The 19,544-nt window shown below is 40.4% G+C and overlaps 1 protein-coding gene and 1 pseudogene across 1 annotated transcript in view; one reads left to right on the top strand and one right to left on the bottom strand.

Moving 5' to 3' along the window:
• LOC137216183 (ribonuclease H1 pseudogene) overlaps positions 1–4,705 on the top strand; it is a 47,809-nt pseudogene extending 43,104 nt beyond the window's left edge.
• The window catches only part of NRG1 (neuregulin 1), a 1,014,644-nt gene that overhangs the window by 376,640 nt on the left and 618,460 nt on the right, over positions 1–19,544 (bottom strand). The window lies entirely within an intron of this gene.

Consider the following 19,544-nt stretch of genomic DNA (forward strand, 5'->3'; position numbering starts at 1 on the left):
CTGTGAGAGCACTGCAGACTCCAAGAATACATATTTACATGTTGACTTAATCTATTGGATGTTAGCTCTTTTCACCAAGAGACCTCCCCTTGCAATTTTCAAGGCCTCCTAATATCTTAATAGTTCTCTCTTCAAAAAATTGTTTCTCTTAGATATTGAAAGTGTGTGCTCCTGTGACGGTTATAATCTCTTCATTTTAGAATGCATTCTGCCCCACAATGAAACGAAGGAAACGACTTTACTGTCTAATTATTTCCTGTGAGGTGTATTTTCCCAGCTAGACTCCAAATTCCTTGAATTTCAGGATGATGTTTCATGATTTTATATAGCCTGACAATAATGTTGACTACACAGTCAACATCCAATTGCTACTTGTGTTTTGAACCAAGGGTTGTAAAATGAGGATTATGAGGGATGTAACTTATGGTGAACATTTAAACATTTCTCTTCACATATTTGAATGCAATATACAATCTTCCCCTTCATGTCTTTCACCAACTGATAAAGCAAGCATTTCTGAAGTGCCCACCAACTCTCGGCATTGTGCTTGGACAGCCTGGATTCACACAGGAGTCAGGCACTGCCTGGGAGGGACCAGATTGTATTCCACTTCTAAGGCCCTGTTTTCTCCTACTAATCATAATCTCCTCGGCATCTCTTACATACATACACACACACACACACACACACACACACATCCCTTGTCTCTGCCTTCCTTTGAACAGATACCTTCTACACCTTCATCTGGAAGACCATTAACCCTTTGCTGAGTTCACCGAACTTCTCTCTCTAGACTATTTTGTGATCACCCAAGTCCACTGTAGGAACTACGAAAATATGGAAAAACACAAAGGTTGAAATAAAACAACCTATAAAGACACAACCAAGAGGCAGAAAAACCTCTTTTTTGCTAAGCGTTTTGTGAATCTGTTTCTTTCTCCTCTTCCTTCCCTCCCTCCCTCCTTCCCTCCCTCCCTCCCTCCCTTCCTTCCTTCCTTCCTCCTCCTTCCCTGTTTTCTTTTGGGAGGGTGAAACACTAGTTTATATGATTTGCCCTTTTACAATGGGGATGTTCTATTAAGTCATTATTGTTTTATAAGACCTTTTAATATATACCTTTTATATTTATGGTAAATATCACCTCCTTTGCTACCTGACTTATAATTTTATAATGTATTTTAACATAAACCTTTAAATTGTTAAAAAATAAATCAAGTCAAGGCTTCCCTGGTGGCGCAGTGGTTGAGAGTCCGCCTGCCGATGCGGGGGACGCAGGTTCGTGCCCCGGTCCGGGAGGATCCCACGTGCCGCGGAGCGTCTGGGCCCGTGAGCCATGGCCGCTGAGCCTGCGCATCCGGAGCCTGTGCTCCGCAACGGGAGAGGCCACAGCAGTGAGAGGCCCGCGTACCGCAAAATAAATAAATAAAGTCAATCATCCTTTTATTTTAAAAATTTTGTCTTCAATTTATGCTTAGAAAGGGTTTTTCTATTCAAGATCAGATAAATAAGTACATAGTTTTCTATAGTTTCTTTATCTTTTAAATTATTAGATTAAATCCATCTCCCTACCCTCTGTCTCCAGGCAACAACTGAGACAGCTTTCTGCATAGACTAGTTTGCCTTCTTTGGAATTTTAGATAAATGAATTATACAATATGCACTCCTATTTGGTCTTCTTTCACTCAGCATAATTATTTTGTATCATTCATGTTGTAGCATTATGTCAACAGTTCATTCCTTTTCAGTACTGTTGTAATAAATAATGTAATTATAATGTAATAATAATGTAATTAGTATTGTATGTACATGACACCATTTGTTTATACAATCATCTCCTGAGGGACATCTGGGATGTTTCCAATTGTGGCCATTTAAAAATAAAGCTGTTATGAATATTTGTGTACAACTCTTTGTGTGGACATATGCTTTCATTTCTCTTAATTAAATACTGAGGAATGGAATGGCTGGGTTATATGGGAAGTATATGTTTAACTTATCAAGATGGCTGCCTAAATGTTTTCCTAAGTGGTTGTACCATTTTATGCTCCTGCCAGCAGTGAATGAGGATTCCACTTTCCCTATATCCTTTCTAACATTTACTATAGTCAGTCGTTTAAATTTTAGCCATTCTAATTAGGTGTTTAGGATGATCTCATTTTGATTTTAATTTTAATTTCCCTAATCACAAGTGCTGTTTGGCATGTTTTTACGTGCTTTTAGTTATTCATATATTTTTGATGTACCCATTTTTATTGGGCATTTTGTTTTCTTTTTATTGATTATTATAATAAGTAAATTACTTTATTAGTATAATAAATTATAATCGTCAAATAATATCATTATAACTGTAACATTACAGCTTTATAATTATAAATTTATTATAGTTTTATTACATATACAATTATTTTACATTAAAAATCATTATTTTATTTAATTGTACTCTTAATTGTTACTTTCTTTTAATTATAAGTACAAATTTAGTATAACTTTATCATTACAATAATTGTTAATGATTGGTAGCTTGGACGTTTGAATCTATTTCATTGGTCTATGTTTTGCTCTATCACGCTATTTTACTTCCTGTAGCTTTATATTATTTTTTCATGTATAGCACTACAAGTTTTTTATTCTTTTTTAATTTTATTTATTTACTTATTATTTATTTTTGGCGGCATTGGGTCTTCATCACTGTGTGAGGGCTTTTCTCCAGTTGCGGCACGCAGGCTTCTCATTGCGGTGGCTTGTCTTGTTGCGGAGCACAGGCTCTAGAAGCGTGGGCTTCAGTAGTTGTAGCATGCGGGCTCAGTAGTTACGGCTCACAGGTTCTAGAGCGCAGGCTCAGTAGTTGTGGCGCACGGGCTTAGTCACTCTGTGGCATGTGGGATCTTCCTGGACCCGGGCTCAAACCCGTGTCCCCTGCATTGGCAGGCAGATTCTTAACCACTGCACCACCAGGGAAGCCCGAGTTTTTTATTCTTAACTATCATTTTTTTGGTGAGAGGAGGACCAGGCTATCCTAATCTGTTTACTTCAGAAACTGGTAAAATTTTAAGAAACTCTTTTTTTAAAAATCAGAATTGAGCTATATTTTTTATAATTTTGGAAGAAATGAGATGTTTTCAATGTTAGGTGTTCCTGTCCATTAAAATGGCTCCTTTCTTCACTCGTTCAATATTTTGGATTTGTTTAATTTCTCGCCCATTTCCTAGTAAGCTAGAAAACTTGAGATCTTTAAGGCTTTAGGACTTCCCATTAGCTTGTCCAATGTCAGCCAACAAGAATCACACAGTTTTAGAGACTGAAGCTGGAAGACACTGCAGATCATCGTGTCCAATATCCACACTGGCCTATGAGAAAACAAAGCCCAAAGAACTGAAGCACTTCCTTTATATCTAGAGTATGTTATGTCTCAGTGGTGGTCCCTGATTATTACTTTGGTGTCCCTTCTATTATATCACTCTATCTCTCTTATATCTGTTTCCTAAAATTGGCCTCTGTTTTGCTAAGGCCAGTGACCTTGACATGCACTGTATACCCCAAGTTCACTGTGGTAAAAATACCACCTTCCCACAAGTCATGATATATGTGAGGGCAATCTACTTGTCCAGTGTCAAGGTAGCAAGACAGGTAGCTCATGTTAATGTAAAGAGGATGTTGCCTAGTGATATGAGTCATGGGCTTCCTGGCCTGGGTGGGTAGGAGTGGGGGACCCTCAGATGGAGAGATGGAAGCTTTAAGGCACTTCTGTAAGCTGGTCTTGCTACAGGGTGGAATTATAAGATGTAAAGTGGGTTTCTTTATCATCTTGGAAACATTTTTTGAAGACACTGAGGCAACCACAGAGGGGAGATTGCAGGCTTTTCTAAATGACTAGACCTTACTCATTTAGTGGAGTGGATCTTCTCCTTTTATGGGTCAAAGGACCCTTAGAGAATCTAGTAAAAAAAAAAAAAATCCACTTTCCATAAAAAGGCACACACATTTCATACAAACCCTGGTGGTTCAGAAGGTCAGAAAAATAAACGCGTGCAAGAATCACTAGTGAAAGAAAACAGGTGACTTTGTGAGCCCTTGGATGAAGGTGAAGGTGAAAACGCAGAGCTGTGTGCAAAGCATGCTGCCTTCAGTGAGCAAAGACACATTTTCTTAGATGGGGGAATCTGTCATCATCTACAAGGACGGCTGCTGCTCCAGTAATGGGCGGAGGGGGGCTCGAGCAGGAATCGGTGTTTACTGGGGGCCAGGCCATCCTTTAAATGTAGGAATTAGACTCCCTGGGTGACAAACAAACCAAAGAACAGATTCATGAAGGCTGCAGAGCCATCGAACAAGCTAAGGCTCAGAACATCAGTAAGTTGGTTCTCTACACGGACAGCATGTTTACTATCAATGGCATCACTAATTGGGTGTCAGGCTGGAAGAAGAATGGATGCAGGACAAGCACAGGGAAGGAGGTGATCAACAAAGAGGACTTCGTGGAACTGGACAGGCTTGTCCAGGGCATGGACATTCAGTGGATGCATGTTCCTGGACATTCGGGATTTATAGGCAATGAAGAAGCTGACGGATTAGCAAGACAAGGTACGAAGCAACCTGAAGACTGACCAGGTCCTTTAATTCTTGGAAAAACTTGAGCCAGTGGCTGTCTGTCACCTTTACTTACTGGTGTGAAAAATAAAACTATAGGCTGGACCACTGCAGTTGATGGGCAACACAAAACAAAACAAAAAAACCCATCTATGGGTTTCACAAGCCCTGCCACAACTCTTCCCAAGGGTTTCATGTTCTCTTAGTTAAGAATTCCTGGGGAAGAAGGAAGTAGTCTGTTACCTATTTTAGCATCATCAGGTAAGGAAAGAGAGAAGAAATAAATTATGCGTATGTGTGAATGTGAGCATGGGAAGTCTAACCTGGGATGCATTAATCAATATAAAATGATTTTTCTAAAAATCTGAGTGAACATGTCCCAGGATCAAAAGAAAAACTTATTTTTTACACTCCTGGAAACAGAGCTCAGGGTACGTCAATTTACTAAGAGTGGACGTGCGACCATGAAATGGGAGGAGGGAACTGAGACAGTAAGAGGTTAAACATTCTCTTTGAACACAAACAACATTGATTCAATAAATATTTACTGAGCATCTGCTAAGGAAAAGGTACAGTGCTGAGTGGTGAGGACAGAGTGCTTATCTAGAAAGATGTGGTCACTGCCCTCAAGGAAGACACACATGATAAAATCAAAGGGGCTCTAACAGTTATTTATTATAATACAGTGCTATATTAGTTCTATTACTATATAGCATACTAAGACACAATTTAAATAGTCATTAGTGTTTCTTATTTTACAGATGAGGAAACAGTGGCCTAGAAAGGGTAAATACTCTTACATCCAGGATTAGAACCCAAGTCTCCTTCTCAGACTTTTTTTTTTTGGGGCGGTAAGCGGGCCTCTCACTGCTATGGCCTCTCCCGTTGCAGAGCACAGGCTCCAGATGCGCAGGCTCAGCGGCCATGGCTCACGGGCCCAGCCGCTCCGCAGCATGTGGGATCTTCCCAGACTGGGGCACAAACCCGTGTCCCCTGCATCGGCAGGCGGACTCTCAACCACTGCGCCACCAGGGAAGCCCCTGTGTGAAACTTCTGAAAATTGTAAAGCAGTGTAGAATTTAAGGAATGTTTCATTCAATAATTCTTTTAAAAAAAGAAAGACATCTGTTTATCACATCCATTTTGAAAGGAGATGTGCATCTTCAGAGCCTCAATCCTGTCACTGCAAGGAGATGAGTCCTGGGAAGGAGGAGAATCAGAAAGGAAATGGCTGAGGAGGAAAGCCAACATGGACCAGCAGCCCTGGTGGAGCTTGTGACCAGCAGCTACCACCCGGTCAGTCCAGGGGTCACCAAAGACCACCAGTTAGAGCTTCACGTGAGACTGGCAGCTGAACACCTCCAGGGCTTACCTGTCTATTCCTTCGCTACCTCCAAACACCGCTTATTTCACATAGAAAGAGCACTTCACTCATATAACCATCGCATGTGTATCTTACAGGAAACCTAGGACCTCTCTTTCTCGTATTTTTTAGTACCTTGTCCTACCCCTCACTTCTAGCCCTCGTTATCTAGAAATATTCCGTGAAGTTTCCAAAAGAAGTGCAAGGAGACATTAAAAAAAAAAAAAAAAAAAGAGGATAAGGAACTATCCCTTTATGCATACCATGTGTAACTATCCCTTTATGCATACCATGTGTGGTACCTCAAAGACTCTTCAGAGTGGACCAGTTCTCCTATTTATTCTTTTCTTTTCAGTCTGTACAAACAGTCCCCTATTATAAATTAGGAATGTCTGGTATCATAATCTGGAGAAAAAACTGTTTAGAAAATGTAGTCGTAAGTTCAATGATTTTCCATAAAGACAGATTATTAAGGGGCAGTGAGAAATTTGCATGTCCATGTTGCCTGCCAAGATATGTCCTGTCCCTAGGGAGGCAGAGCCATTAAAAGATGAAACACGGAAGTAAATCAATGGGATTCCGATTCACAACGTATCTTTAAAATAGAATGCCTAAAGGTATCTTGATGGTACTTCATAAATATCATCAATATAAAAGGGAGCTAATGGGTATTTTTCAACTGGGGGAATTCAGAACAGGGAATATCAATACCTTTTACGCTTACTTGGTTCACTCACTAACTCATATATCCCACACAGCGTCATTTAACACCTACTAAATGTACTTTGCTGGAATACAAAGATGCATAAGATTTGGACCTTGCTCCAAACAAAAGTCTGGTGGCCTCTTTTGAACCATTATTTTTCCCTTCCCAATCCCCCCAAGTTAGCCATCTTTGGAAAAGAGAAGTAGTACAACATATGAACTGGATATATTTAAAACGTGACTATTAAAATACTTGTTTTACCTTGGAGTGCATAGTCCCATAAAAGGTATGTTATAGACAGTGGTTGTATCTCAATCTAGTTTAACGCAGAAAACGATTTCACCTAGTATACGCCCCAAATCTATACATATGCTACATGATAGCAGACAATGACATTGATATTATAGTTAGAATTTCAAAACACACTCTAAAACTTAAGTAACTGGCTGTATTTTTTTAGCATAAATTTTAATTCATTGTGATTTTAGAGTATATAAAATATTTTTTAAAAACAGAAAAAAAGGACTTCCCTGGTGGCACAGTGGTTAAGAATCTGCCTGCCAATGCGGGGGACACAGGTTCAAGTCCTGGTCCGGGAGGATCCCACATGCCACAGAGGAGCTAGGCCCGTGAGCCACAACTACTGAACCTGTGCTCTAGAGCCCATGTGCCACAACTACTGAGCCCGCATGCCACAAGTACTGAAGCCCACACGCCTAGAGCCCGTGCTCCACAACAAGCGAAGCCACCGCAATGAGAAGCCCATGCGCCGCAACGAAAAGTAGCCCCCGCTCGCCACAACTAGAGAAAGCCCGCGCGCAGCAATGAAGACCCAACGCAGCAATAAATAAATAAATAAGCTTTAAAAAAAAAAAAGAAAAAAAATCATTCATCATAAACAATGTAGAAAAACCTGTTAATATTTTGACTGAAAAATAGATCTAAGGTATGAGGGAAATTTCACTCTAGTGGGATGAAAAGGTAAAGGGAAATATTTGAGTTGACCCTAAAGGGGTCAAAAGAGTGATGGCATTGGTTTCTTCATGGTTTCTTCATGTTACTTCCAAATATTTCCAGGGACATCCAGACACTCACCTTTGTTCACGACAAATTTTATTTTGTGGTCAAGAAAGGAGAAGAGAAGATGGAAAAGACCAGAAAGTGGTGTGAGAAGAGGTTTTCCTGAAATAAACAGGAAATAGATGGAAGTGAGATGGAGAAAAACAAAACAAAGCAGAAGGGGCTTAGGCAGGATGTCTAGGTAGATATGAGAAGGAAATTGATTCTTGGAGCTAGGATTAACTGTGCAGCCATAACTAAAAGGGAAAAGGAAAGTAGGTGTGTGGACCACTCAAGCAACCTTTTGAAGTAATTGGCAAAAGATGGGATCACAGGATTCCAACCCAGTTACCAGGTGGCAGCTTGGATGCCAAACAACTTGGAAGAGAAAGAGGAGCATATGCAAATGCAGCCCACAGCTTAGATGTGACCTTAAATGGACAAATGTGTATCTGTGAGCCTCTCTAAAAAGGCCTTCCTATATTCATGCTTGTTGAGTTTCAAGCTTGTGTTCTTTGAGAAAGCGACATTTTAAAAACAACTTTGTAGTCACGACCATTTCAGACTCATTAATTTCACCCTTCATCCTCATCACTCTCACAGCATGAAATCTTGCAAATACTGTTTTGTCTAACCTTCCTCAATCTATTTAATGCAGAACATTAAAACCATTTCTTGTGCATTAAAAATCTTGGTTGCAGATCTCTGTGTTTCAAAAGGACATGCAAAAGCAAAACTACACCAAACAAGAGAGGATTTCAGTTGCGTAAATTTCCCATAATTTCGTTACTATACGAGGTGTCAATGAAGAGAGCTCAGGAATCTGGGCTGCCTGAATCAATTTGTTATATGAGGTGCATGTGAGTTGACAATGAACTTCTACCAATATGTATTGAAAATTTTGGGTTCCTAGGGATCATATTCAAGACCCGGCAGGGGACTTCCCTGGTAGTCCTGTGGTTAAGAGTCCACCTTCTAATGCAGGGGATGTGGGTTCAATCCCTGGTTGGGGAACTAGGTTCCCACATACCGCCGGGTAACTAAGCCCATGCACCTCAACTACTCAGTCCGTGCACCAGAACTACTGAGCCAATGCACCACAACTAGAGAGCTCGCGTGCCGCAACAATGGAGCCCACACACTCTGGAGCTCACACCCCGCAATGAAAGATCCCGCATGCCACAACGAAGATCCCACGTGCCGCAGCTAAGACCCAACACAGCCAAAAATAAAAATAAATATTTTTAAAAAAAAGACCCTGCAGGATTCCTATTCATAATGAGTCTATCATCAAAACAGGGGCCTCCAGAAAAAGAGATCAGCATATGTGAAATAACACTAACTTACAAATAGATCATTAATTTATTTGAAGGGGAAAAAGTCTGCCATGGATTATGGTAATTAATTTAATTAATTGGAAAACAGATTGAGCTAAATATGAATATTTTTTTCCAGAGGTGCTCCCTAATGTTTGCTTAAAGCAAGACATGGCTTTTGAAGAACTGTCCTATTTCCATTCAAGGACTCTAGAGAGCCAGCTGTCTAGCTTTAGCTACCCATCTGCATGTGTGTGCATGCTTATGTCCACTCAAAACAGTTTTGGACATACACATAACAAATATCAACAGCGTTTCATTCAGGACAACAGAATTAAAGGGAAGGAATAAAGGGTAAAATGAGGAGAGAGATTTTAGTTTTTCATGTCCTATATATCCTTCCATTCTGTTTGAGTTTTCCATGTGAATATGTAAAAAATAACCACTTAAATATAAAAACACTCATACATTGCGCTCCAGTGAAAATACAAAACATCTGGGCCTCTGTTCTTGCTTGATAAAACACTGGGAGGAAGAGTCCCTTTGGGGCCCTGACTCCGCCTACCCATGTAGGAACAGTTGAGGCACTCAAACTGTCCAATCGCTTTAAGCAGTAGCCATGGCAGTCTGAATTTTCCTCATGCTTTTGGAACTTTGAAATGACAGAAACAGGATAACTATGGGGTCACCACTCACACATGAAGAACTCAGTATCAAGTCGAAAAAGATGGAGTCCTTTGTGGTTGAATGGTTAGCTTCCAGACTATGATTAGCAGGTCTTACCATTTCCTGAGCAGCAGAATATATAATAAATTAATTGTATAATAAATGTCAATGTCTACTACACTAACATCTAACAATAAACTAAGTGGCTTTTATATTTTGAATTGCCAAGTGAACTCTGTTGAGTTTTCTGCAGAGCTAAGATGCGGTTCTTTCCCAATATAATTTTGAAGTGCATGGATCTGGGATGCACTGATGTGAGGGAGGCACATAAAACACTTGCCACTTCTAAGAACTCAGATGGGTGCAGTTAAAATGGAAGTGATTCCAGGTACACAAGTGCCACCTTCCCATATTTTGAGGAGGAGCCCTGACCTGTATTTTTAAGTTCCTTTAGTAATTTTGATGTGTTTCAGGGTTTAGAAATGAATCTACCTTGCCTTGAAGGAATTCCTAGGCGTTACAGCGGCCTTTCTGTAAAGATCACCACCACCAGGCTGTTACCAACCTGGAGAGACTGAGCATTTTTTGAGCTACAATTTCATATAGTACAACTTTCTTCTAATGGACTCCTTTTGACCAGGATTGAATTTTTAAAATCACATTGTATAGAATCTGACGGCATGAGAAAACCGAGCTCAGAACGGTGTGACGTCTGATGTAGCATAAGATAACTGTTAAATTTTTCAACAAACAATTTCTTACATACATACAATTAGGGCCTAAAGAATTTTCCTAATAAAGCCAAAATCTGTACATCTTTGGTGAGCAAATCTGTCATGGGATGGTTAAAGATTTCTCATAAAAGTCTCTGATTCATGATGATGAAGTATCAAGTAATCAAAACAGATTCACCACTACCACCTTCCCTTTTACTTCGGCTGCCATGAGCCGCCAAGGTGATCGCTCTGCAAATCCGCCTGTTAGGTCATTGAGGCTGTGTGTATGTCAGGCCTAAATGGACATTTAACGTTTCTCAAGTTCCTAGCAGGAAGGACCATCAGCAAAGGCATAAACAAACTAGAGCACTCTTTAAATTTCTGTTATGAAAGGTAAACATTTGCTAATCTATGGAAGACTTTATACTAGGTTTCTAAAGTTGAGGATGTAAAAATATCAACTAATCCCGACCGTGAACTTCACACAGAATTAGAAAATTAAATATGACGTTATTCTCTATAAAACGTTCAGGATCACAAAGAAGGTTTAACAAGTTGGATTAAATACATAAAATAAAAGCTGACAGGAAATTAAACCAAATACTAATTCTATGCTATTCTTGGAAACATTTTCTGAGGTTTGTATCTGGAAGATGATATTTACAGACAGTCAAAACAAGCTGGCCAAATAGTTTCAAAGTCCTATGTGACTGAGTCTTCAGCATAAGGCAGTCTAAACGGTTAAATGAACGTTTTCCCCTTCGAAACAGACGATTTTGGCATTGTAAAACTGTCACGTCTATCCACAACTTCAAAATGAGGTGGGGGGGGGTTCCAGAAACAATTCCAGAAGACAATTTATTTTTCTTATTCTTAAAGATCTCATCACCATCAATTAGTATTCATTAATCATCCCAGCCTGCTCTGTAGAACTGAAACGCCTCCTGCCTGAATCTAAGCCCATCTACCTTTGATGTACACAGTGGTAACACCTCATTTATTCTGCATTGTTAGGGAATGAAGTGATGCATGTCAGAGGATTTTCTAGAAAACAGATGCTTGTTTGTTTTTTACAAAGAGACCTCTACTTTTATTCACCATGTTTAAGTGAAATCTTTCTAACATGTACCAAGATTCATCCGTATTCTTAAATATGTTACGGGAAACTTAACATAACATTAATCATTAGCATAAACTTAAGCTAAAAACTTCTAAAGTTGTTGTTAGGAGACATCAGTAATTTAACAACGTTATCAAGAGGCAGCTGAGAGGTTGGAGTGGAATTTTCTGGGGAGGCAATCGAGCGCAGGCATTAAGAAACTAGGTTGCAGTGGACCCGGGCTCTGCCTCTGATCAGCTGTGCAAACTTCATCAGTTATTGAAGCTTTCTGCCCAGTAGTTTCCTCATTAAAATAGTAACAACAGCACTCACTTATTGAATTGTTGGAAAGATGAAATTCTTGCAAAAGACTTAGACCAGTGCCTAGCACAACATAAACAAATCTTAGCGCTTGTGATGGTTAGTCTTGCTTTCATTTTTTACTGTTTTATAGGAAATCTGTTCTATTCTGGGAAACCAGGCACCACGTTTGCACATAATAGAGCATAAACTGAGCTTAAAGCAGGAAGTCTATGAGCTATTTTGGCTGCGTCAAAATGGTTTTCATTTAGAACTTTTTAAAAATTGTAGTAAGAACATTTTATATGGGTTCTACCGTCGCAATAAGTTTTGAAGTGTACAATGCAGTACCGTTAACGATGGGCACAGTGTTGCAGAGCAGCTCTCCAGAAGTTATTCATCTTACAGAACTGAAACTTTACAACCACTGAATAGCAATTCCCCATTTTCACCTGCTCCCAGCCCCTGGCAACTGCCATTCTACTCTCTGCTTCTATGAGTTTGGCTACTTTAGATACTTACGTAAGTGGAATCATAAAGTATTTGTCCTTCCGTGACAGGCTTATTTCACTTAGCATAATGTCTTCAAGATTCATCTATGCTGTCACATCTAGTAGGATTTCCTTCTCTTAAAAGGCTGCGTAAAATTCCACTGTATGTATATACCACATCTTCTTTATCCATTCATCTGTTGATGGACATTTAAGTTGCCTTCATATCTTGGCTATTGTAAATGACGCTGCAATAAATATGGGAGTAAAAATATCTCTTCAAAACCCTGACTGCAATTTTTTGCGGAAAATACTCAGAAATTGGACCGCTGAATTATATGGTAGTTCTATTTAAAATTTTTTTCTGTACTGTTTTCCGTAAAGGCGGCACTAATTTACATTCTTACCCACCCTTTACAGTCTCACCGACAGTGGGAATTTCTCATCATTCTTGCCAAATTTTGTTTTTTGGATAATAGCCATCCTAACAGGTGTGAGGTAATATCCCCTTGTGGTTTTGATTTGCATTTCCCTGATGATTAGCGATGCTGACCATCTTTTCCTGTACCCGTTGGCCAATTGTACTTGTTCTTTGAAGAAATTTCTATTAAAGTCCCTTGCCCATTTTAAAATCTGGTTATTATTATTTTTCTCTTCTTATTTGTTTTGCTATTGAGTTGTAGGAGTTCCTTTTATATTTTGGACAGTAACTCCTTATCAGACATATGGTTTCAAATATTTTCTCTCATTCTCTTAACTTAGAGATTTTTGACTCTGCCCCAGAATGTGCAAATTTCTGGATACCTAACCCATTAAAAAACACCCACGCATGAACATGAACTCAAGTAACTTGGAGATGGACTTGGCTGAAACAACCTTTTTAAAATATTTTTTTATGAATGATATCATTAATAAAAAAACAAAGGGAAGGATTAGGACAAAACAAATGGTATTAAAAATCGCAAAGCAGAGGCTCACATAGGATACATTACTTTCAAGCATTTTTGATATCAAATATTTTAAATTGATATACTAATTACTCTTTTATGCATTCACTCAAATAGGCCTTTACTTTCACATGGTATAAATTACTACTTTAGCTGGAATTACATGGGTTACTACGACTAAAATGGCACTTAAAAATAGTTTGTAATAGTTTGTTCACTAACGCAGAAATACTTCTTTATGCTTTGGAAGTCACAAGATTGCTTTAAAAATGTCCCTGCCTTTCCCTCACCTATTTTCGAACACTGCAACACGGTTCTGTTTAAAAACTGAGATTATAGGACATCTAGCAGCTCCTGAGCTTAGGACACAGACAATAAACAAATGAGGTCAGCCAGCTTACTCTGCCCATGCCTGTACAGTTTGGGCAACTAGGCAGGAATTAAGGCAGCTTTAATTGAATTGCTACTCTTGGTTTTATCCTTGGGCCTCACAGACCACAGGATCTGTAGAACCTCAAACCTGCCTTAGAAATCTAAGAGTTTAAAGACCCTGATGGCCAAAGACTCCATTCCTATGACCTTACACACTTATGCAGAACCGGCAGATGATGTAATGTGGGTTTCACCCATGAGATGCCTGGTGTTTCATTTTTTCCGAGTGAATAACTCCTCTCTACTCTCTGCCGAAGGATGCTAATTGTCGATGTGGCTGCTAAATGAACAGGTTTAGGAAGTACTTTGATTTCTATGAAAGTAACATATTCTAGAAATACAAAGTGCATAGAACCCTCTTAAACATGACTCATGATTGGAGATATGTCTGGAATCCAGGTTTCTTCATGCCCTCCTGGAACAAAACACATGTATACAGAGGAAGCTGAACTTAAAACAGGAAGTCTATAGACCTTTACCCACTGGGTTTTGGAGATACATGTAAAAACGTAGACACACTGAAGTAAATGATCTGAGATGAATCTACAGTGTTTAGGTATTGTCCGGGGGTTGGCAAAGTTTTGCTGTAAAGAGCCAAACAGTTGATAAGTTATGTTTTACGGGCCATATGATCTCCGTTGGAACTAGTCAGCCAGGCTGTTTTACTGCAGAAGTAGCCACAGACAGGATGGAAACAAATGGTCATGGCTCTGTTCCAATAAAACTTTATTGACAAAACCAGGTATCAGGTCAGATTTGGTCCATTGCTGTAGTTTGTTGACTCCTATTATAACAAAAGATGTATAGGGTGCATGGTCTAAGAGATTGAGTTAGAATCCCAGCTCTGACTGGGATTTATTCTCAGAAAGTTTGGAAAGTTCTTAAACTTTTGGAAAGTTCTTAAACTTTTCTGAGGCTCCATTCTTTGTGATAAGGAGATAACAATACCTAGTTCAGGGGCCTGTGATGAGGATTATATGAGACAATGATTGTAAAGCGCTGAGCTGGTTGGCTGGCACATCCAGCAAACTTATGTGGTCCGTATCAGTTCCTTTGCATAATTCCGTTCCTGCTTCCTTAAGACGTCTTCTACCAGAAGGAAGTACATCCTCGTACCAGGTTTACAGGACCCTAGCAACACCAACATCAAGTCTGGTTACCAAAGGGAGGTAGGCAGACATGGCACTCCTATAAAATAGTCATGAGAAGGTGAAGCACAGAACGAGGTTTTTTTTTTTCCCTACAGGATTTGGCAGATACTGTACCATCCTAATACCTTTCAATTTCAGAATGGATGAATCGGGCCAGAATCGCCCCTGTCATTAAGCCTGCCTCAGCAGATGGCACAGCCCCAAACAGGACAAAATGTGTGTGTGTGTGTGTGTCTGCATGTGCGTGCGCATGCATGTGCATTGTTTTAAATGCTGTACACTATGAAATATGACACGAATATAATATTACACGGCTAATAAATGTATGCGCACTGTGCAGCAGCGCCACGTTTCTCATTTCGCGCGCCCATATATCTAGTTCGACGACGGAAGTCCTAGGACCACCCCCATCTCACCCTCCAGCAACAAAGGGAAAGGAGAAAACCAAGTTTTCTTGAAATCGTTCCTGCCTGACTTCTAAAAGCCATTGCCTCAGACCTCACCAAGCACATTTTTTAGATAACATGATCCCTATTGAGATTACAATCTATTTTTAAAAAATAGAAATGGTAAATAAAAACTTTCTCATTGAGGGTATTTTTTACTCCCAAGCTTACAAACAGTATTTCATTCAACCTCCAATGACTAGGTAAGGTTGATAGGAAGATAAACTCCAGAGTCAGGCTGCCTGGGTTGGAATCTTCCCTCTGCTACTGAATGACTGTGACCACAGGCAAATTACTAAACCTCATTTTCTTTGCCTGAGAAATTCCTATTTCATAAATTGGTTGTGAAGATTAAATTAGATAATGCATGGAGCGCTCTTCGGGTATCTAACATATGAGAAGTCTTCATTAAGTGTGAGTTATTGTAATTGTTATCATCCCCACTTAATAGACATAAACAACAAAGCACTAAGAGTCATGTGATCTTCTGGATGTTTGCCTGGGAAGGTCCTGCTAGGACCAGAGCTCAAACTTGGTCTTCCACACCACCGCACGAGGACCGCTTCTGCATGCAGTCTATCAAATCACATGACCTTTTTAAGTCTATGGTACCATATTTAAAGTATTTCACTGATGAAGATGCTTATTCTCATTAATTTTAAACTCTAATTCAAGAAGTCAGAGAGAGAAAGTGAGTGCCTGGGATGTAGGGACACAGGAGAGGAAATGATGAATTGTTTGTTTGTTTGTTTGTATGCGGTACGCGGGCCTCTCACTGCTGTGGCCCCTCCCGTTGCGGAGCACAGGCTCCGGACGCGCAGGCCCAGCGGCCATGGCTCACGGGATCAGCCGCTCCGCGGCATGTGGGATCTTCCTGGACCGGGGCACGAACCCGTGTCCCCTGCATCGGCAGGCGGACTCTCAACCACTGCGCCACCAGGGAAGCCCCTGAATTCGTTTTTATGGTTACTGTTAGATTATCATTTGAATTGTCTCCGTCCTTTTTATTAACAATATGTATCCAGGATGCACATCCAACTTTCCTTTTGCTTCCAAACTTGTCAAATCCAGGTAGGCTGCTTAGGGCGGGAGCACACGCAGATAATGGCAAGAAGAAAAACGAGGTTTCTATTCTCCTCTTTGAAACACCATGACTCCGCAAAATGACAGTTACCTGGCTGCCACCTCTCAATGCCAGTCACTCTAACTGGCAGCGGATTTGACTTTTTCATCTACTTTATCAGGGATCTATTCCTTATCTTGTTTCTCCCTTCTTCAGTGGATCTGAGCTCCGAACTCCCCTGGAAGCTCGACAGGATTGAGCTCCCAAGGGCTTCAATAGAGACTTGAAGTCAGATGAAACCATTGCGGTGAGATGCTTAATACTTGAGATGCTAATAAGCTTAAATAGAAACATCCTCCGGATTACAGAATGGGCACCTTGGCATGTTTGAACTTTTCCAACTATCATTCCACCAGGTGATAAAAGATTTCATTGAAGAATGACAGCAACTATATATTTATAAAATGCCCCTGCATTTAAGGATGTGAAAACGCCCCATAAACTATCAGTCATTTTTCTCTTACTGAAAAGTCTGGGGCTCACTGAGAATGAAATTTTTCCAAGGTCTCATCAAATCAGCACTAGATTTGAGAAGTCCAAGTTGTCTGAGAAAAGAATCCAGTGCAATCCACCTGACTGCTTGATTTCCCACCATCCTTTTCGTGTCCACATAAATGTTTCAAGGCTAACTTTCCTGATGAGCATGAATGCTGAGCATTTATCAGACACACTGGATAGCTGTAGAATATTACATAATTGTATGGCGTGCACCAAGTTAAGACTGTACAGCAACCCATCTCAACCAAAATAAAGAAGGTAGACGTCACCTCACGGGAACTCCTGTTAAAGGGGAGAAAACAAGTGGGAGAAATTCTAATGATGTGTTACACTTGCCCTAAAATTTCAAGTGACACATTGGATGCCTTAAGGCAGACATTGAGTAATCTTTAAATTTCGGGCACTGTGTATTACAAGCCTATTAGGAACAAATTAGGTTATATATGAAAAAGTCCTAGTAAAGCATAGTACTGAGAGCCAGGAGAAAAAAGCTCTAAATTTGGTCATACTAATAACTAGATCTGTGACCCCAGGTAAGGCATTTCAATCACCTTTCATAAGCCTTCTCATTCCTGAGATGATGAATAGCCTAGCTGACACCTATAGATCTTTCTAGCTCTGGCACTGTCACAAGAAAATAGACTTGGTAGCTTGCAGGATATCAGGCTTGGCACTCAGGACTGCTATGTAATAGGTGATGTGCCTTTTTGTGACCTCAGGCTTTCCATTCTTTACTGTTTCAACTTTTCTTTCCCTCAGTAACCCTCTTTGTTTCTTCAGCCACTCAGGGTCCTACTCTCAATCAGAATTTGATTCCAAGGAAGGGACAGAACTGATCCATTACGTGTTCATATGAAGTTAAGGCCACGTGGTCCTTATTTAAAGGCATGAGAGCTTTAAGTCTGAAATGCCCCTAATTTCGTGTGGCCTCCACCTCAAACGCGGATCATAAATCCAACCACATCTCTGTGTTCAGTGACACCTCTTTAGTTTTGCCGCCATCATGCTTCACCTGGACGCTGCCACAGAGTCACAATTGTTCTCTCTGCTGCCTCATCTAGTCACACAGCAGCCTTACTGCCCTTCACAAGGTCCATTCGATCAGCTAAGCCCCTTGCTGAAATCCCTCAAATGACTTCCCATTGTATTTAGAATAAAATCTCAACCCTACCATGGCCTACAAACGCCTGTGTAACTTGATCTCAGCCAGTCTCTTCCATCTTTTCCGTTCGTTCCTTGGGTCACAGAGACTTTTTTTTTTTTTTAATTTTTTGAGCACACTGGACTCATTCCTGCCTTTGAGGCTTTTCACTTCTTATCCTCTCTGCCTAGACCCCTCCTGTCCTATAAACCTCAGGTCCACCTGAGAGGAATGTTGACACAACCTCATTAGCGAACCCCCTGAGTGCACCTGGTTATTCTTTCTCTGCCCCATCGCTGCTTTGTTGTCTCTCACTGATCAGTGCTTGAAATTATCCTATTAATTGTGTATTATCTGCACCTCCCTCACTAGAATATAAGTGCGATGACCCTGCCTCTCCTGACCATCATTCTATTTCCAGTGCACTGATAAGTGTCCAGTACAGAGTAGGCCCTCAACAAATGTGTGATGAAGGAGAAAGGTAGTAGATAACACAAGAAGGAAAAAAGGAAATAAAAAAGTTTTTATCCTCTAAGACCAAATGAAGACAGTGCTCCGAATTAGGTGACTGATCTGAAATGAGGCTCTTGTATGTTTTACGCTTAGTGACGGCCTCCTTTGGGTGTAGTTTCTGGTGTGGGGATATGTGTGGTGGGTGAAGGGGGCATGCCACAGTGCCCTTGTCTTCCTGGCTTTGTACTTTTCTGTATCAGATGCTCAGGGACACGATCTGGCTACGTGTGTTTCTTTGTGAGGCCCACAGGCCTCTCAGCACGGTGACGAGACGGTACCCCTTGAGCTGTATTTCTTTCAGATATGTGTCTGACAGGAAGTGTTATGACCAAGGTCCAAAACAAGATAATGACAAAACAAGGAGAGACGTATATCTTAGTACCAATTGTACCGCAATTGCACCAGAGCTGGGACGATAAACTCGGGCTCTATGAGCCAGTCCATCGCACATAATCTTATTTATGGAAAAAACTTATGGAAAGCCTACTTTGTGAGCCACTGACTTCTTTATTCCTTCTCGCATATAATTTATTTCCCAGTCCTGGGGAGCCTTGCAGTGTGGAGGCTTTCAGAAGAGTCTCCTTGGTGGTTTTTAGGTCCTCAAACATTACGCGTATTTTATTAAATATGAATAACTTTATGCTTCTGGCCTACAGAGGAAAGGCTGGCCCCAGGGTAACAGTGGATGGGTGAAGAACCGACACTCAGAGCCTTACGGGCATTGCATGTGTGCAGACATGGCAGAATAACAGGATAACTGTTTGTACTTCTTAATCACAATTGTTTTCTGGAAAGGATTTGATAAGCTCACCCACACTGGATAATAAACGAATTGTAAGATTTTGGAAAGACTTGGCGTTAGCAACATGAGGAAGGCTCCATTGCCTTAAACCGTAAGAATAAAGCTGTAATGGGAAATTTTCAGGCAATAAGGAAATACGTTTATGTCTAGAGGCAGAGGTTCCTACACAGCATTTCTGACAGTCTCTG

Source organism: Pseudorca crassidens, chromosome 21 (genome assembly GCF_039906515.1).
Source record: "Pseudorca crassidens isolate mPseCra1 chromosome 21, mPseCra1.hap1, whole genome shotgun sequence".
NCBI lineage: Eukaryota > Metazoa > Chordata > Mammalia > Artiodactyla > Delphinidae > Pseudorca > Pseudorca crassidens.